The sequence below is a fragment of the Saccostrea echinata genome, unplaced genomic scaffold (assembly GCF_033153115.1).
Source record: "Saccostrea echinata isolate AGI-Se365-2 ecotype Australia unplaced genomic scaffold, CSIRO_AGI_Sech_v1 ptg000022l, whole genome shotgun sequence".
Taxonomy (NCBI): domain Eukaryota; kingdom Metazoa; phylum Mollusca; class Bivalvia; order Ostreida; family Ostreidae; genus Saccostrea; species Saccostrea echinata.
In genome coordinates this window covers 2482308-2504797 of record NW_026889771.1, presented here as the reverse complement: position 1 = coordinate 2504797, position 22490 = coordinate 2482308, and positions in this window count along the sequence as shown.

Here is a 22490-nt window from a genome sequence, read left to right as displayed (position 1 = left end):
TAATATGATAATGAATAGTTGTATTAACTATTATCCATCATGCAGTGGTGTATAGAATTATGAGTGTTTGTTCGTTTGTTTGTTTTACATTTTATTATGCTTGAATGTCAGGAAAACCCGGGAAGCAAGCGGCTTCTGTTCAATATCAATTTATTCTCTCAAAACCAAAGTATTTATCTCGTGTAATAATCGTTTGAGAAACCTGCAATACTTGTTGTTAAAATGAGTTTAATAGCATACGAGAGTTGTTAAAATCTTCCTACATTTTAGGTGTGCAGGGGAGATGCCTTCCCACCACCAACCCCATAACCTCAAAATACGTCATTTGGTTAGGTTTGAAATAATATTGAAATAATTCCTCAATTTATTTTTGCACCTTGAACTCTGTCCTTACGTACATGTACATGTATATGAGCAGGGTCATTTTCAAAACAAACAGCGATCATGAGCTCCACATGCCTGAAACTGGAAGCTTAACTGCTATCAAATCTAGTTAATCATGAGAAAAATTGCGTCCTAGAATAACGATTTTGTTTGATTTTGTAAAATTAAATGGTTTTAGAAGAATATGTATACACTGGGTATTAATAGATATCGGGTATTTTATTGTCATTTCAACAAATTTTATCCGAACTTTGGATGAAATCAATATGTCATTTTTTAAAATTAATATCAAATAGATTTTTCTAAGAAATAAGTTATATTTAGAGTACGAGTTTCAAACTGTATCGGAGATACAGGGCGGGGCTTAAGGCGAGAGCGATAGCTCGAGCTGGGCCCCGCCCTGTATCTCCGATACAGTAGGAAACGAGTATTCTAAATGACTTGTGACATGACCTTTCTTATGACCTCTCTAATTTACATGTGTATTTGGGTATATATCTCTCAACCAATCAGATGATTTTGCAGAAAGTTGATTTAGTACCCCATTTTCGGCAATCGCAAATGAAATGCCGAGAGAGGTGGAAGTGCAGGTATCTATCAATTTAAATAATTATGAGATGCATTATATAATGTGTTTTCCCAAAATTTGATTTATATTTGATTGCTTAGGTTTTTTTCCTTTATATTTAGCTCTTGCTGATTTTTTTTAAAAATCTAAGCTACGAATTTAGTGTAAAACATTTTGATACATAAGAATCAAATATGGGAATGTATTTGAAGCAAAAATGTTTCGGGGAGGTCGAATTCTGAGAGAAATGTCCGACAATGTCATCGACCGGTCGTCATACGTGTATACAAAATTCTTGGCTCCAAATTGAAATAAACAGATGTAAGAAAGGGGGCATATTACCTTCATGTTTGAAACAAAATGTAAAGGAACCAAGGCAGATCCAGCACTCACTCGCGCGTCGGTATCCCCCCCCCCCCTTTCGATTTTCTCTTTTGGCTTTCGTAAATTATGTTTGCTAAACTTGTATACACATTTAATTTATCAACACGAGACGATCATGCACATATAGTGTCAGGCCTGATTATGAATCTATCCCCCCCCCCCCACGAAACTCCCGATTTTCCAGTTTGGACATTTTTTTTTCCGAAGAAAACCATTTGTGTACTGCCCCCACTCCCTCCTTTTTAAAATTTTTGAATCCGCCACTGGTAACTTTACGTTGTAAAATTCTATTCTGAATTCATCTCAAATTTTGAATAAATACTAACAGCGCTATCATGCGATTTGATTGATTCTTATGTCTATATCATTTAAGATACGGATTCAGTTTTCCGTCGTCGCTAAAAATAAACCGTACTGTATCGTTGATATTTTTCAGATACAGTACAGTTTCTGCTCATTTGCATAAGAAACACCCACTAAAAGTGTTCTGTATCACAGTTATTGTACGGCTGACTTCAAAGGAAAACACGCCGGGTCATGTCACAAATCATAAATGTGACATGACCCGGCGAGTTTTCCTTTGAAGTTAGCCGTACAACAATTGCGATACAGAACACTTTTAGTGGGCATTTCTTATGCAAATGAGCAGAAACTGTACTGTATCTGCAAAATATCAACGATACAGTACGGTTTATTTTTAGTGATGAAATCGCATGATAGCGCTGTTAATATTTATTCAAAATTTAAAATGAATTAAGAATAGAATTTTACAACCTAAAGTTACCAGTGGCGGATTCAAAAATTTTAGAAAGGAGGGAGTGGGGGCAGTACACAAAATGGTTTTCTTCCAAAAAAAAAAAATGTCCAAACTGGAAAATCGGGGGTTTCGTGGGGGGGGGGGGGGGGGGGGTTGATTCATAATCAGGCCTGACAGTATATGTGCGTGATCGTTTCGTGTTGATAAATTAAAAGTGTATACAAGTTAAGCAAACATAATTTACGAAAGTCAAAAAGAAAAAAAATCAAAAGGGGGAGGGGATACCGACGCGCGCGAGTGAGTGCTGGATCTGCCTTTGGTTCCTCAATATTTTGTTTCAAACATGAAGGTAATATGCCCCCTTTCTTACATCTGTTTATTTCAATTTGGAGCCAAGAATTTTGTATACACGTGTATGACGACCGGTGGATGACATTGTCGGACATTTCTCTAAGAATACAACCTCCCCGAAACATTTTTGCTTCAAATACATTCCCATATATGATTCTTATGTATCAAAATGTTTTGCACTAAATTCGTAGCTTAGATTTAAAAAAAAGTCAGCAAGAGCTAAATATAAAGGAAAAAACCTACGCAATCAGATAATTATAAATATAATTTTGGGAAAACATATTAAATAATGCATCTCATAATTATAATTATTTAAATTGATAGATACCTGCACGTCCACCTCTCTCGGCATTTCAGTTGCGATTGCTTAAAATGGAGAACTAAATCAACTTTCTGCAAAATCATCTGATTGGTTGAGAGATATATACCTAAATACACATGTAAATTAGAGAGGTCATAAGAAAGGTCATGTCACAAGTCATTTAGAATACTCGTTTCCTACTGTATCGGAGATACAGGGCGGGACCCTGCTAGAGCTATCGCTCTCGCCTTAAGCCCCGCCCTGTATCTCCGATACAGTAGGAAACTCGTACTCTAAATATAACATCATTATATATATGTTGTCGTGATGAATCAATGACATGCAGATTAATTAATAGAATTTTTTGTTATGTCATGGTGTGTGTAGAATCCCCCCCCCCCCATTTCTCGCGGCTTCTTTATCGTATGAAATTCTAATGTTATTGTTTTCAAATGTTATTGTATATGCATGAAGTTTTACAATATAAAAATTCCATTCTGGCCCCATGCCAGAGACTTGGATAAATTATGCTTATCCTTGTAAAGCTTTACAGATACACTGTAAAATAGGTCCCGGTAATATAAAATGACCCTGGCCCTCTTGCCCGGTCTCCTGCACTGCCACCAAAAAAAAAAAAAAAAAAAAAAAAAAAAAAAAAAACTTGCAAACATAGTCTTTTGTGCAGTATATATTAAGCATTTAATTTAATGTGTACAATGCATGTTTAAATACAATTTTATCTTAACAAGGTTTATTTCAATAAATCCAAATAACAAAATCAGCCCGTTTACATAATTCAACGACAAGTTAAGCAATATCATACTTAACCAATAACTGAGATTATTTTTTCAATAAGAAAACGAGTTTTATATTGATAAAAGAACTGAAATGACATACAATGCTGAGATTCTATGAATGACAAGGATTACATATATTTGACTTTTAAGTGACTAAAAACTGCAGATAAAGCTAAAACCTTTGAACTTTTTTATGCACAACACGAGTACCAAAATGTTATATTTTCGAGTTACTGAAAATAAATAGACAGCAAAAGAAAAAAAAAGAGATAGAGATTTCTTTTCATAACACGATATTGTTGTGTTTTTGAAAATTCGCCTTTTCATTAAAGTGTCACATTATATTAATAAACTTGATTTAATGTAACATCTCTCTCTCTCTCTCACTCTCTCTCTCTCTCACACACACACACACACACACACATCAGGTATACATACATGTAAACTTTTTTTAAGCTAGAACAATTAGAACAATTTTTTTTCATTCGGTAGTTTTTGTTTGTTTTCAAGTACTTACATCGGAAGTGGCAACAATAAAAATAAGACGAAACAGTTTTTTTTTAAATTTCATTTTATTTTATTTAAATTTATGATCATTATTACTGAAAAAAATTAAAATTCAAGTTATTCTAAAAAATAATTTCATGTTAGAATAAATAGATGCACATGTAACAGATTTAAAAAAAAATGAAAGCCCGGTTCAGTGTACATCTATTTCTTATTCTATATTTTTTTCTCTTTCACTTTGACAGCAGCTAGTTCCATGAGCTTTCAAAAATATTTTTAAAGAAAATATAAATATAATACTTTCAATTAAAACGTTTTTAACTGATGATAAGTAAGATTTTTAAAAATATTTTTTATACTACGGGAGCAAATTTGTATGAGTATGTTGATTTTGAATGGTGTTAAAAAAAAAGAAAGTCCCTCTCTGGTACCTCTCTAGTATCTCGCTTGTCAGAGTTACCTCTCTTGTTTTTATTTATAGTTCTTAAAAATAATTCGTTCGTACTTTTGCTAGATTTGTGAAAACTTACAAGAATACTTTTCTTTTCTGTTGGAAGAAGTGTGATCAGTTTCAAATTTTTGGCAATTAAAGCATTTTACAACAAAAATTTATGCACGATGTACCAAATTTTGATGCTTCCATGTTTACATGATCGATGTGTTGAGAATGGTGGGGCGGATCTTATACAGGAAAACGATTTCCTCTGCAATATTTTGATAACATACCCGTGTCTAACAAATAACTTCAATTTGTCTATATAACAAAATCGCATTCGTTCATCCATATTCAATTATCCAGAAAATCACCTTGTCTGAAGCTTCTATACATGTATAGGAAATGCATAGCCCAGATCAGAGACGTATAAAGCTACAATAACATGTAGTAAAGAAACGGGTCTCGAATAAAGTTCTAAATATTTTAATTAATATCAGTGGACTAGAAGATCAAGACCTGAATTAAAGATATAAATGAAAATAAATAATTATTTCAATGTTGAGAACAAGACGTCAGCTAGACGTGTCAAAACGTGAAACACGTGGATAAAAAAAAACTGCGTCGACGCTCACCGTCTGCAACGTCATATCTTTATGACGTTATTTCTCTGTTTATACAAAATTGCCATAAGGCCCTTTTGTCATGGGCGCAATCATATAACATGTATTATTACAGATATGATAACAGACAGAATACAACATATAATGAAGAATAATTCTTCCATTTGGTACGTTGGTGGTGTTTTGAGTGTCATATGTAGACATAGGTTGTCTTGATTTAAGATATATCTGTACTCTTAGTTGATACAACTTAATGTGCAATGATGTGCATTTCTTATAACTGAACACATAAAAAGTGTCTGATACATCAACAAGAGGCAGCAAGAGTCGGTGCTAAAGGATATACAGAAATCCACTTCTGCCTCATGTAGAATAAACAGATACATAATCTATGGAAAATAGTATTAAAAAAAAATAATGATAATAATAGCAATAATAATAATAGTAATAATAATTAAAAAAAAATCTATGTTGAATGGCATGTGTAAATTATATTAAACTGCAATGGACAGCAAGAGTCAGTGCTGAAGGATAGTATTATTATTTTAATTAATCCACTTCTGCTCAATGCAGAGTATACAACAACATACGCATATTAACAACATAACATGCTGTAGTATAAGTATTAAATCAAAGTACATGTAAATAAAGTCAAGATCAACATGTGACTTTGAATTTGTCTAAATACACATGACTTATAAATTCACACAAATTGCACAGCACATCAACATCTTCACAGTTCATTAACCATAAAAATTGGTTACTTTTAGACATACTGTTAAAAAGATGAGATCTCAGAGATATTGTGGAGAGTAAATTAATTCATGATAGACTATGGCATGGACAACAAAAAAGAAAATGTATTTCATCTTCTACCTCTTTTAAGTTACAATTGGGGCATATTCTCTCTTCTCTTGGTATACATTATGTCGACCTTTTTCAATCATCAGATTGTGAGAAGAGATTCGAAATTTTGTTAAAATCTTCCTTTTCTCAAATTTTCTTAAGATTAATAAATAAGGTTCTAGCCCAAAGTTTTGTTTGATTGTGCAGTAAGTGTCTAACTTCCCACAAGTACTTAATTGTTCCTTCTTTTGATACCACTTTTCAAGAAAATATGAATTAAGAATGCGTTTACAATGATATTTAAAGGCTGATGTAGATGATTTCAGATGAGGCATTAACTGAGGAAGAAGTTGTTTGAATATATCAATAGAACCGAACCATGATAATTTGTTTTTGTTGAAATTGGATATTGAGGCAGTGTATGCAGCTTTTAATAGAGGGTATGTGTCATCCAAATTCTCTAACCTATGCCAGTAATTCAAAATATGCTGAACAATACTGAAACTCATAGGGTGTCTACCTAATTCAGAAAGAACATCAAATTTTGTACTTTTGTTATTTACGCCTAATAAAAATCTACAAAACTTGTAATGTAATTTCTCACAAAGTGATTTAGCATATAATTCATCCAGTGCAACAGGTCCATTTCTAAATCGTGCCGTAGTGGTGTTAAGTGCCCCCCCCCCCCAAATTTCACTACCGTAAAGTAGTATGGGTTTTAATTGTATGATCATATACGTGTAAAGCTGTGTTTATTTTAGGGTTCGATGATAGGAAAGTTTTTTTGTAATTTAAAAAGTGCCTTTGTAGCTTTTTTGTAAAGTTCATCCTGAGCAAGTGTAAAACTTCCAGATGCATGAAATGAATGCCCAATCATTTATAAGAAGCAGTACAATCAAGAGGTTCTTTGTTTAATGTGAAGTTTTCTTTCAGGTGTCTACCTGCTTTATTAAAAATTAGTACTTTGGTTTTTGATATATTTACATCAAGGCACCAGTCAGTACAAAACTTTTCAAGACAATTAAGTTTCTGTTGAAGACCTTTAGAAGACTTGGACAATAAAACTATATCATCTGCATACATTAGACAATGAAGTAATTTGTCATTTAACTGAATATTGTCATCTGTAATATTACTGAAGTATTCTGGAAGATTGTTGATGAAAATTTTGAATAAATTTGGACTCAGATTGTCTCCCTGTTTAACCCCTAAACTAATAGGGAAAGTTTCAGTGACTTGATTGTTTAACCTAATGCATGATCTGCTACAATTGTACATACTCTTGATTATATTGTAAAATTTAGATCCAAAACCAATCAATTTCTAGCAATTTAATTTTGATACAACAAAGCCCCACCCTAACACCAGAACCCCTGACCCTTGGGCCATGAAATTTACAATTTTGGAAGAGACACTCTTTCTCATCATAACTATGTACTTAGTTCATCGGCTTAATACCCAGGAGCAGAGGAGAAGATTTTTGAATAATTAATGCATTTTCACTATATAATCATTAGATCCCCGCCCTAACACCAGAACCCCTGTCCCAGGGGCCATGAAATTCACAATTTTAGAAGAGACACCTTTCCTCATCATAACTATGCATATTGTTTGTTTCCTTAATACCCAAGAGCAGAGAGAAGATTTTTTAAGAATAATGCTTTTCACTACATATTCAACAGAGCCCCACCCTAGCACCAGAACCCCTGACCCTGGGGCCATAAATTTCACAATTTAGGTAGAGGGCTCAATGTTTATTACATTCATGCCAACAGTTTGCCTGCTTGATGCCCAGGAGTAAAAAAGAAGATTTTTAAAGATTGCATTAACTCTGATGGTTTTAGCCCCACCCCTCAGGCCCCAGGGGGGTAGGGGTCATGAATTTCACAATTTTTACTCCCCTTTACATATAGATGCTATTTGCCAAATTTGGTTGAAATTGGTTCAGTGGTTCCAGAGAAGAAGCTGAAAATGTTCAAATGTTAAAGCACGACGGACGACGCACGACGCACGCCGACGGAGGAAAACAGATAGCAATAGGTCAACTGAGTAAACTCAGGTTACCTAAAAAAGATTCTTGAGTTTTTGATTGCCAACATCTATGTAGTTTATAGATACAAGGTCTTCCAACAATATGTTGGAATTCCCATCGATAGTAACTGTGTCAGACTCCGTTTATTCAATGGATATATTGAATCAACGTAGAAATGATTATAAATATTGTTAGTTGATAAAACATTATATATAACGTTTATATATAAACGTTACATATCTAAATGTTGAAGTCCATGGCAAGAGATTTCTTCTTTTCGTGTCGAAGTTTTTGAATAAATTCTGCTTCATATGAATAAAAAAAATAGGTCTTCTAATAGCGGGGCACAATTAGCACCCATAGAAATTACGACAGATTGTTTGAAGATTTGTTTTCCCAAAACTACATAGATGTTGTCAAGCAGAAACTCAAGCATCTTTTTAACTTCGGAGTTCTTGTGTACAATCAAATATTTTTGACAAATGACCAATGAAAAGCTAAGTGAATTTACAAGTTCCATTTTTTTTTTTTTCGAAAACGCAGCATGTCAAAACGTCTGGATTTTTATTTATCGTGAGGAATGGTTGTATAAAGCGTTTAAAAGTAATAGGTTTTGATGTTATTGATTTTGGAAAATTTTGCGATTTCATTCAATTCATCTTTATACTTTAAGCAGCAAATCTTAAATATATTTCAAATTTTCATGTCTTTAAATTGTTATTCCTATCTACTGAACAAAATATGAACTTGAAATAAATTTTTATTGCCATCTCTGTAAATATTCCTATCAATTTAAAATGACAAAGAAGATCTAAAAGTATTTTATTTCATATTTTTGAAATTTGTAACTTGACGTCGAGATTTAACGATCATATTGATTTTTTATTGTTCAAAAGAAGAATGTTCAGAGCTGACACAGACCTCTTTTTTTTTAAATTATCTGTTTTATTTATTTATTATAATTTTGTTTTGACTTTTGTCCATTCACTACTCATAATACTACGGTTTACATGAAAATGTTCGAGTGAGGAATTTTTTGCGAATTCTGCGTTCAGTGAAGTTTCGCAAAAAATTATCATCAAGCGAACGGTTTCATATAATGTACTTTACTAAACAACCAACCATACATTTTGTAAATTTTTTAACTCCGTAAAAAATAACCCATACCCGAATGCTTTGTTCACTGCAAACTGCAAAATTTTACCGTAAAAATATCCAATTACAGTACAGTATGTCTAAATTTGAAAAGTTCTAGATAAACTTGTTTAGAAACCTGCCTTTTTCCTCTCCTAAAATTTGACTTTTGTGTGGATTTTTATTATAGTTTAGTTTAAAAAGTTCTAAATTGATTAATGTTAGTTCAAGTTTAAATTGAAATAAGAAAATTACACATAAGCAAATGTTAATTTTTGCAGCAAAACTGTTTTACAAGCCCTTTTCGTGATCATAAGAACAACAATCAGTGCAAAAATTCATTCCTTTCTGGGAATTCATTTTCAATATCGGTTTATTCTACCATTCAAGTTAATTGCATTTGATACTTTGTATTTACGCTCATGTTAATTTAATTGTCTTAATTTCAAAAAGAAAATTATAATTTTTTAATCTGTTTGTATTAAGGTAATATTTTATTCTTCAGGAAGAAATGTTGCATTGTGTAAAAGAACGTCACAGTCATCAAATTACGACAATAATACTTATACATCTGACAAAGCTGTGGATGGCTGGGATAGCGGAGGCTATTTGTCGAATAGCTCATGCACACACACATATGAACGATATGAGCCTAATGGTCCTTCTTGGGAGGTTGATCTTGGAAACCTTTATTCAATCATGTCTATACGCATAGCAAATAGACAAAATCTAGGTCTGTTCTTAATACTATGGTTTCTCATCTTGATCTGTTTGACGCTTTTTTAGTAAATATAAACTCACAAGGAGAGTATATATGCTTCATAATAGAGCTATATTAATAAACCTCAAAATATTATATAAAGTCGTCGTTGGTCTAGTGCATCTACAACCTAACATCCTCACTGTAGTACTTATTTTACGTGTAATTAAATGTAATAAAGCTTTATTAATTATGTCCCAGTGACTTTAAAGGAAATTAACAAAAACTCATTTCTCAGTTGCTTGCTTCAGTTAAAAAATTGTTCTTTCTCAGAGCATACTCTTCCGTATGAAATCATATGGGAGACATAAACACCATATGCAGGTAATGTTAGAATATTACTAAATAAATAAGGGAAAATGACGATGGAAAAGCTTAAGTCATCCCGTTTGTTATACAGTTTAGCTGTAAGTTTGCCATTATCGCCTATCGTATATGTAAGTAAAGCATCCAAATTTGAAACAGATGTAGTACATCTTATAGTGTCTTTTATTTCGAATTCTCTAATATTTTGAGTAAATATATGATAAGTAATTTTTGATAATTGATAAAACGTCGTCGAAATATCTAAATGTCGAGGTGAAAGCCACAGCAAGCGTTTTCGTTTTCTCATGTAGACGTCTTTGAATAAATTCTGTTTCATGGAAATATAAAAACAGGTCGTCTTATAAAGTGCCCTTTGGAATACCTAGAGTCCAAAGACTACATTGATGTTATCTATGAGGAAATCTGGCATCTTTTTTATATCAACTTTGTAATATCAGTATATAGAATCGAAATGATTTTTAACTTGTTTTCGTTGTTTTGAATATAATCAATTATGTTGTATGTTTATACACTCAATATACCCGTCTTCCTTAATATGACCGTTTCGCCCTTTCTAGGTCACCCGAGTCACTCAGGGTATCTTTTGCTATCTGTTTCTGTCCGTAACATTTGGACATTTTCAGCTTTTTCTCTGGAATCGCTGAACTAATTTTAACTAATATTGGCATATAGCATCTATGGGAAAAGAGGAACACAAATTTTGAATTTCATGGTCTCTCCCCCTCGGTCTGATGAGGGTTTGGGCTAAATGTATCAAAATTAATGCATTATTTAAAAATCTTTTATTTTACTCTTGGACATCAAGCAGTCAAACTGTTGGAATGATTTTAATAAGCATTAAGCCCTCTTTCAAAATAGTGAAATCCATGACCCCAGGGTTAGGGGCTCTAGTGCAAGGGCGGGGATTTATATACCATATAGTAAAAGTGCATTCTTTGAAAATCTCTGGTCACGGGTATTAAAAGCAAACAAAGTGGATGCCTTATCCCAAATTAAAAAATTCCATGGCCCGTTGGTCAATGCTTTTGGTATTAGAGCAAGGCTCTATTGATTTTATTGTGAAAATGCATTAATTCTTTTAAAATCTTCTCTGCCTCTGTGTATTTAGCAGATAGACATAGTGCATTGTGATGATGAGCAAGAATGCTTCTTCCAAATCAAAGTTGTGAAATTTATGGCCTCAGGTTTAGGGGTTCTTGTGTTTGGGGAGGGGAACTCTATTGATTATATAGTGGAAATTTATTATTTCTTTGACAATCTTCTCTTTTCCTTTGTATTACGCAAACTAACTAAGTGCGCAGTTATGATGAGCAAGGATGCTCCTTCCAAAATTGTAAATTCCATGACCCCTGGGTCATGGACTCTGTTGTTAGAGGAGGCTCTATTGATTAAATAGTGGAAGTGGGTGATTTCTTTGAAAATCTTTTATTCTCCACTCCTAGGCATCTAGGGGGCAAACAGAGTACAAAACTGAAATAAGCAAGGGTATTTCTACCAGATTATTGACATTCTAGAGCATTTGGTCAAGTGTTCTGGAGCTGGGCTAGCCTTTATTAATTTGAATTTCATCGAGAGAAGTTATTCCCCTTTGCTTTTCACCTTGATAACTAATCACTCTAAATAATGCCGTTGAATAAAAGAATTATTCAATAATTTGTATTGCATAATACAAAAAGTAATGTCATAGTCTGAAGTTAACTAACAGTAATCAGGCTCAAGTAATCAAACTCAAATGTCCCTTGATTTTAATTTCGCAGTAACTGAATTTCTCTTTACTGTATATTTGCAATTTTATAAATTTTTCTTTAAAAACGAAGTTATGGTAAATTATTTTAAATAAACAGATCCAGTAAATAAATTTAAACCGATTATTATGCGAGGGTTTAATGACAATTTTCTATTATTTAGTATTTTAATAACAAGAAATAGAAAAACAGGATTTTAAAATGTATAAATAATTGAATGCAATATTGATACATATATTTTTATAATATTCACGCTGGTCAAATTTTTGCGAAAAATTCTTTGATCGCGAACATAGCAAAATTGAAAAACCCGGCAATACATTCCATTTTCATAATATTCAAAAATGAATAAGAGAACCTTTAAAATTAAATATAATTAATTTCCACTTATTAAGTTCATGTAGATAAACGTGAACTAGTTAATTGTTTTGGTGAAGGTTTTAAGAATTTCACTTTGACTACATTGCAGAAAAGCGAATGAATGGATTTCGCCTCTTTGGTATAAACCGAACAGGTCGCAAGCAGTTGATGCATAAAGAAGCAAAAAATGCTACTCCAAGAAATCCAATATGGTTGGATTCGTCAATTATGAACACAAATTCATACCGCAAATTAATTATTGATGGAAAACGTTTGGTGAAGCATGAAAGCAAATACCAAATTCTCACTCTGTGTGAAGTACATGTTTTTGGTAATTATGTAATTTTTTAATCTTTAAATATTTCCTGAGTTAACAATTTTGATGAAGCAAAAAAATTAAAGTTTGATTTATTTATCTTTTCTTATCACTTTATTTCCTGTACACTGAACCATTACGAATTCTGTTTTTGTGGTTTTCTTATATATGCAGTTAGAGCAATCTGCCCTAAGATCCAACACAAAATGAATTTAAATCTACAGTGTATTACATAATTTTTAATCAAGTCAAGCATTTTGAACATTTAAATTGACAAAGATAAATTAGTTGAACACTTTATTTGCACTTTTTTTCAACTCTAAAGGCCTTTTCACAATTGGCGCACGAGCTGAAGCGACAAAATTTTTGATTTGGATCGTAAACTGTTGCCAAAATAATCGCATATGAAAAAGTATTCGTAAAAAATTTTCACGATCTAAAGCGACCGTTCTACATTAAATCTTGCGATATATCTTGCGTCTATATGCGACTGTTGTACAATGAAAGCGAGTGTTGTAAGATACTGCGATCGGATCGCGCGAGTGGTCAGGTAATTGGACGATTGAACATGCGCCAATGCGATTGAACGTGCGGCGCTCGTGCGCTCATGCGTTCCATGCTACGAATGTTCGTGCGAGTTAGAGGGGGTACATAAACCGGCCGTTTCCGAAGTTCTTCAGTTGATATAGTTGAATGCGAGAGAAGATGCTTATACAGTTTATATATACTAGTGGCAAAGCATGACAAATTGAGGCTGAAAAATTGTGCAAGGATAGTAAAACGTTGCAAGATAACATGAGACACGTTGAGCAACAGTCTCATATTCGCAAAACACACGCATAGACATCTGCGATTCAACTTACGACCTTTAAAAATCGTGCATCACTCTTGCGAGTACACAAAACGTTGTAAGACGTCCGTACTAATGTTCGTGCGCTTCATTGCGATAATTTGGATCGCATTCGGTCGCGTCTGAATAGTGTGCATGTCCACTATTTTGAGGAGACTTGATGCGACCACTAAAACGCATGCAACGAATGCGAGACATCGTGCAACGTATGCGAGAACTCGTGCGAAGCTAAAACATTCCAATCGCAAAGTGTTGTAGGTGCTCGTGCGCCAATTGTGAAAGGGCCTTAAGGTAATCAACAGTGATTTCTTCCGTTCACAAATACTTCATTAATTTATCATTGAACGTTTTCCTGGAGGTTAATGGGAGGTACTCTTTGTTGAAAATGAAATAAATATGCCGAATATTTACACCTTTACACAATATTTTTTCTCATTGTCCAAAACTTATTATACTTAAGTGTATAGAGGGTCTTCAGTTATGACTACCCATCAGTCTTCTTCAAAGTTTATAATGATTTGATTCTTCACGATATAGCTTTATTTACTGGGTGGCCAAATGACATATATGACATGTACATGTACTGTATTGGACATTTTCGGATTAGTGAATATTTATAAAATAGCAAATACGGATCTTCAGCATGGAGCGCATTATGCACTAAAAATATTTTTAAGTACATATACATGTACTGTATTAAAGGGACATAGATACAGATTTGAAATTAATATTTTCTCAAATTGTCTACATTAAATCATGACTTATATGTTGATTTAGCATTTCACACGGAAATATAATTTAAAAAAAACTTATTTTATCTGGAAATTATTGAAACTATGAATTTCGGGATGCGCTTGATTGACACATCCTTGCACTTTCAGAAAGTAAACTTAGATATAATCCAGAAAATTTAGAGTAGAAATTTGGGAACGCAAAACCAACTTATCAGTATTGTCAGTCCGTGCTCAGTGATGAGTTTAACAAATTGAACACACACGGTGGAATGTAAAACTGTTTTGCAAACAGGGCACGAGCTCTGTTATTGTTAATGTTTACGTTATATATATATATGATTTTCAGATTTAGTAAGTTTTTTGTTATATTTCCGTGTTAAATGCTATAGCAACATATAACTCATGATATGATATAGAAAATTTGGGAAAATATTAACTTTAAATCTTTGTCTAAGCCGCTTTAAATTCAATTTTTTTGTCAATTATCGGGGGGTTAGATTTGGACGTTTAAAAGATTCATTCTTTATAGGTATAGTCATTGAAACAAGCATCCAATCCTGGGATAGGATGGGGACAATATAAGAGATCAAAGTTTAAAATGAAAATGAAACGAGGAAAATCTTTTTCTCAAGTACATAAAAAATAATGATCAGCCTTGTTGACGCAGAGGCATCTCCATAGTGTTTCTATTCGAGTTTATTCAGAATTGGTCTCCGGGGTAAGGTTTAATCCACAATATATAGGGGATCAAAAATTAACATGGGGAATAATATCTTTTAAAAACCTTCCTCTAAAGAACAGCCGGACCAAGATCAGTCATATAAATACGCGTGACCCCAGGTAGAGAAGAATTAAGTTTATTCAAAACATGAGCCCGTGGGAGTGGGGCCACAAAGAGGATCAAATTTTTGAATTAAAATATGTAGGATTTTTTTTTTTTCGTGAGAACAGCAGGGTCATCTTAATACTGTATACAGGGTTATTTTCGGTCCTTCTTATTTCCGCCCAATCGCACTCTCAAACAATTTTGCCCCTTTTAAAATTCACCCAGTCACAGTTCTGTTTTAGAAATTATACTGTGTTCTTTGAAGTCGCCCCGTTTTAAATTCGCCCACCTTTGCTTAGGGCGAAAGGGGCAAAAATAAAACAGGGGCGAAAATTTCCCTGTATACAGTATGCTAGTATCTTAAAGTAGTTCATACTCAAGATTATCTAAATTGTGGTACCTTTGAGGGGAGATCAATAAAGGATCGAATGTAATAATGAAAGATACGAGGAAAATCTTTAAATATCTTGTATCAGCTAGTAAATGATTAGTCATATTAATATACAAAGATAAGTATATCAGGATCAAAGTTTAACAATGTAGAAAAAATGTCCTCAAGATGAGCAATGCCATGTTTATATATATATATATATATATATATATATATATATATATATATATATATATATATATATATATATATATATATATATATATATATATATATATATATATATATATATATATATACAAGTATCCTCAGGTGGTGAAAGAATCAGTTTTGTTCTAATCATTTCTAGGGGAGGATCGAACCACAATATAAAGCCAAAGTTTTACATTGGAATATAAAAGAAACTCCTTAAAATTCTTGTCAAGAAACATGAGTTATGATTAATGGTATTAATAAGCAAGCATTCTCAGTGAATAATAGCTTTGTTCAAATCATGGCCCCTCATGTTTGGGTTGAACCAAAGTAGGGAATATACATTGTAAATGATGATATTAAAGAAAATCTTCGGAAAAACAGCAAAGTTAAAGTTATGATTGATCATATTAATATATAATAATCCTCAGGAAGTGCAGATCCATGTTTGCTTATGAATGTATAGGGAAAAATCTTTATCCCTTTCTCACAAACTACCGGAGAATGATTATTCATTTATTAGACAAGCATTATCAAGTGGAGCAGATTCAAGTTCAGGGTCTTTCTAATGCAGTTAACGGATCTTTTAAAAGTTAATTTATTGTACAAATATATGCTTGTATGAAAAAATAGTCATCTTTCCTACATTAAAAACAATTTTTACTAATTAAGAAAATGAAATATTTTGCAAAATACTTTTTCGATTATATCATCAAGTATTGTGTTAACATTTTAGCCTGTAGATTAATTGAAAATGCCGAAGAAGACTGTATTGGTTTTTGTCCGAAGAATTGCCAGCAAAGCGAAGAGTGTTTGAATGAAAACTTTACATGTCCTAGGTGTAATCCTGGGTGGAAGGGTCCTCACTGCACTCAAGGTGATTTTTGTTTTCATTTTCTGTTATATATGCATACCTTTCTTTTCGAAAACTTAAGTAATTCCAACTCCAAATACATTTTTAAAATTTTTTCAGTCGTTTCTTGCGGAAGACCAACTGTAGCCAGAGGAAATTTGTCTCTTTCTCCTGATTATTCGTCTTATGAATTTAATACAACGGTAAATTTTACGTGTCCCGAAGGATTTATCATACGAGGATCTACACAAGCTGTTTGTGGACCAAGTGAGACGTTCAAATATCATGATCCACCGTCATGTAAAGGTACATGTACAAATTAAGCATCCCACTCGCAGGAAATACAAATAAAAATGCAAGAAAAATTGAAAAATAAGTTGTGTCGTTGCACTCTTTTTTCCCTAATTTTACTTCAGTAGTAAACATTTATAATGATGAATTATTTTCTTTTTGTTTGTTCCTTTTCATGCCTCCGTAATAGAAGATTCGGGGTGTATTGTTTCTGCCCTGTCCGTCCGTCTGTCTGACTGTTTGTCTGCAAAAGATTTTACCTTGCCCATAACTTTGGATTGGTTGGAACTATGGCTTTCATATTTCACATGTGCATTCCTTTGTGACAAGACCTTCCTTTAAGTACAAACATATTTGATCTCTTGACCTTGGAGTTTGACCCACTTTTGCAACAATTTACCCAATTTTAACCTAACTTTTGAACAGTTGGGGCTGGGGCTTTCATATTTCACATGTATATTCACCGAGACAAGACCTTTCCAAGAGTGTTAATATTTTTAATCTTTTAACCTTGACCTTAGATTTTGACCCACTATAAAAAACTTAAACCTTTGCCAAACATTTTGAACAATTAGTAATAAGGCTTTCAAACTTCACAAGGCATATTTCTTGTGACAAGACCTTCCTTTGGATACAAACAATTTTGACCCTCTGACCTTGACCTTGGAGTTTGACCCACTTTTAGAAAACATTAACTTTGTCCTTAACTTTTGAATGGTTGGTGCTAGGACTTTCGTATTTACCAGGTATATCCATTGACACAAATCCTTTTGGGGGGGGTGGGGGGGGGGGTAACAATATTTTTGATATGTTGACCTTGACCTTGGAGTTTGAAATGCATTTGAGAAACTTTTAACTTTCGCCATAAGCTGCCATACAGGGTCATATGTGTTTCACAAACACATCTTGTTTAATTAGTTACGTAAATTTAAAAAAAAACTACAGAGAATTTTTGCTCCTATGTTAGATTACATAAAATAATTTTACGGTCCTGACTTGTTCAAATTCTGTCCATCCATGGAGTAAAATAAAGAGACCTTCAAATTAAAGGAGAAGTATAACTACAGTAGGACTATAAATTTACCTCTGTGAGTGGTTACTCTCAACAAAAATTGATATTAGCAGTATGCAAAAAGAGTTTTTTCAATATGCAAATGGATATCCGCATAGTACTAGTGAACCTTGTAAAACACTATTTTTTTCTGTTTCTTTAGGGCTTTTGATTATATTTTATCATATTAACTCATATAATTTCACACCAATATATCTATATTTTTAGAAATACGATGTAACAGCTCATCCTTACCAAGTAACAAATTGGTCCTAGATCCAACGAAACAAATGTACTCATACAATGAGACCATACTCTTTTCCTGTGAAGAGGGATACAACCTAAAGGGCGCTAAATCGGGAATGTGTTTACAAAACAACATCATTGATCTTATGCCTGGCGCTGAAAGGCCATTTTGCGAAGGTAAACATGTTCTGACAAATTAAGAAACATTAAATAATTCTAACTGAAAATATTAAATGAACCAGCCATCAATGATATAGAAAATGGTACTTATCTATTGGTTATTATTTTCTAAACTCTGATTGGTTTGTATACATTTAATAATTTGTAATGTTACGAACAGCATCAGCATCACACCTTACAACGGGTAACATTAACATAAATTCACGTGCTTGTTATTTATGTGCATGCGGTTCGTCGTAGATTTCTTGAAGTTTGAAAAAAGTCGAATGAACTTGACGTCAAAGAAAGATTTATTTCATTGTATGTGTTGATTGAAAGCAAAAATATTAAAATTTTGGATGACAAAAGACTCTGTGAATATCAAACAATAAAGATGTGGGTTAATCTTTTTCGAAGCTCTCTTATGAAAGAAATAGAAGGGGAATTTGGAAGTCGTATAGAATGTGTATCACACACATCCAATTTTTTTTGGACATCATATATCAAAGAGGCATCCAATTTCATAAATACATAGCTCATTTTTAGTTAATTGACACTGCGAGAGAAAACACTGTCAACCTTCGATGATGCGTCGCTTTTCATTTTTAACTGTTGCCCTATAAACATTTACAATTCATATATTCAAACTTTGTTTTATTCCAACACAAATATATCGTGTAATATGTAAACAATACCTCATACTTAGTGCACATTTTAAACAACGATGACTAACACAACTTTTACATTTATCTTATTAAGTGTGAGAAACGAGATAAATACAGTAAAGCGTGCCTAATCTAGACAAAGAAATTGGCTGGATTAGACAACATTTAACCCTTTAACTACCATAGATTTTGCATTTTTTCTGCAAAACTGCCTTAAAATTTCAAATTGAAATTTTAATATTTTCTAGTAATTTTTACATAAAACAACCTATACATTTTCTGAAGGGTAAAATCTTAAAGTATTTATTTAAGCAGAGTACAAATGAAATCGTGGTTGCCATGGCAACGAATGAGACCCATAATTGCCAAAATATGTGTTTTCCCCCACTTTTACATCACAGAAATACAAACAAATTTACAAATAATGTTTCCATAACAGAGGATTTAGTGATACTATTAAAACAAAGCATGCAAACAATTTGTTTTTAGTTATACGGGTCAATTTTATTTGATAGAAAGAGTTTATACAATTTCACAATGTCCGTCATCCGTAAGACTTTGGCTTTACAACTGTCTGATTGTCGTAATTATAAGCAATTTACAAATCGCTTTCCCTCCTACAGTTTTTACCTGACTTCAATAAAATTTGGTACACTTTTAGAGTGTACTAAGATATACAATTCTTTATTTTAGTTTATTTATTTCAATGAACAGTGTTGCCATGGTTACAAAATAGCAATTTTGAGAACGGGACTTCCTAACAAAACACGCCGGGTATACTATATTCATCAATTTTCAAATCGCTTTCCCTCCTACAGTTTATTTGCCTGACTTCAATAAAATTTGGTACACATGTTAAGAACACTAAGATACAAAATTCAATATTTTAGTATTCTTATTTCAATGAACAGTGTTGCCATGGTTACAAAAATAGCAATTTTTAGAACGGAATTTTCTAAAAAAAAAAAAAAAAAAAAAAAAAAAAAAAAAAAAAAAACACACACACATGAGTGTACTATATTCAACGCCATGGTACACATTAAAATTACAAATATCAACGTTACAAAAATTGAATTATATTAAACGTTCACCATAGGAATATATTGGAAATATCTTTAAAAATCTTCTTCTCAAGAACAGCTGAGCCATTATCAGTCATATATATATAATATAGAAATATACAGAAGTATCCCCAAGTAGTGTAGATTCAAGTTTGTTCAAATCAAGACCCCCATGGATAGGACAGGGTCACAACAGTGGGTCAGAGTTTTACATAGGAATATATAGGCGTAATGGTTAAGGGACATTCGAGTAAAATGCATTGAAGACCTAAAATAATGGAATGACCCGGCAACCCTTAGAATGGATTAGCCAAACCAAAGGGTATATAAGCCAAAGCTTTGGGAAAGTCAAGCATTCAGAAGTTAGGAGAAGAAGTTGGATGCTGAATCAGCAATAAAGAAGTTAAGGTATTCCATCCCTAATATCCTAATATCAACAGATTCAATGAAATTGAATACACGACAGATACTAGTATGTAGGTGTTTTATACTCAATATATTTAGACATAATTCCCATTTATAACTATTAGCATGTAAGGGTGGGATGTGTCCTAATTTATGACCTTGAATTTTGGTAAGGGTTATCTCCATCTGTTTTATTTGAAAAATAAATTCAATTATAAAAAACTTACCTAGTTAAAAAAAAATAGTTTTCAATTGCCATTTTATTTCTAATGTTCTATGCATCTTTCCACCACAGTATTTATTGATATTCTTTTTCCTTGAATATTTATTTTGAAAAGAAAAATCTCTTGTCCCCTTTAGACTTCAATGCAATTATTGTTAATTAATTACTGCTTAGATAATTACATTTTTGAAACTTTCTCTTAATAAATCCTTTTCTACTATAAATGCTTTTACATAGGAAATATCTTTAAAATCTTCTCAAAATCGGTCTCAAGAACCACTAAGCTATTATTAGTCATGTTTAAATAGAAGCAACCTTAGGTATTGTAGAATCAAGTTTGTTCAAATCATGGGGGCACAACAAAGGGTAAATTAAGTTTTGCATAAGAAAAAATATAGGAATCATCTTGAAAAAATCTGCTCAAGAACAGCAAAGCCATGATTAGTCATATCATTATAGAAGCATCCTTTGGTAGTGTAGATTCAAATTTGTTCAAATTTAGGGTGGGTAGTGTGGGGACACAATGAGAGATCAGTTTTACATAGGAAAGCATAAGATTGATTGATTGTATGTTGTTTTATGTTCCGTACAAGAATTTTTTACTTATATAGAGACTTCACCATAAACCAGTGAAGGGCTTCAAATTTAGACCTTTACTCGGCACTCAAGACCATTGAGCAGTGGGGATCTTGTCGTTTTGTACATATTGTCGTCGACGACAATATGTACCTACCCTCACTGCATATATCGTCGTCCATCGGTACATATTGTCGCCGGCGACAATATGTACCGAGACGAGCCTTATTTTCCTCCTGCATAATGAACGACAAAATGTACAGTCAACCACCAGCACATATTGTCGTCGGCGACAATATGTGCAGTCAAGGTCGGTACATATTGTCGTCGATATATTGTTTTGACGAATATTTACTTGAGAAAAGAAAGAGACATTGATAAACACACACACACGCACGGAGGGAACAGACAGCATTACTGGCAATACTGTAGGGAGAAAACTTTTTTGGTCAGAAAATTGTGTCCAGGATTGATATGATTATCAATATATGACTATGATTTGTCAAAATACCGTAATTCTTCAGATATCTGATGAATCAGCCTTTTCTTTTTTCTTGTAATATATACTTGGAGATTGAATACATGTATTAGTTTTTTTTTTGTTCAGTAGTAATGATTATTTGGAAATTATTTTATGCGTTATTCTGATATACAATCATGTGCCAATATAATTGGTGTTGGAGTTGACATTTTTGGATCACCTGAACTGGAAATTCAAGTTCAGAGCTTTTCTGATCACATTTTGTCTGACCGTCCCAGTGTCTGTAAACTTTTCACAATTTCAGCTTCTTCTCAAGAACTACTAAGTCAATTTAAACCAAACTTGCCACAAAGCATCCGTGGATAAAGGGGATTAAAGTTTTTTTGTTGTTTTTTTTTCAAATAAAGGGCCATGCCCTCTTTCAAGGGAAGTAGTTAAGAATTGGTGAAAATTTATTGACATCTTTTAAAAATTTTCTCAAGTACCACTGTGTCAGAAAATTTGAACCTTACGTGTTAGCTTCATTATGAAGTGTTGATACAGTTTTACATGTATTCAGATCAGTTTCTAGGGGGGAGGGTGTGGCTACAATAGGTGATCAAAGTTTTTCATAGAATATTTAGAAAAAATTCTTTCAAAATCTTTTTTCAAGAACTACTGGGTCAGAAGAGATGATATTTATGTGAAAGCGTCATTACATAGCGTAAGTTCAATTTTGAGGTGCTGGCACGAAAAAGATCCCCCACTGCTCAATGACCCTGATTGCCAAGTACAGGGCTAAATTTGCAGCCCTCCACCGGCAAGTGGTGACGTCTACATACGAATGAACAACAATCAAACAAACAAAAATAAAATCAATTT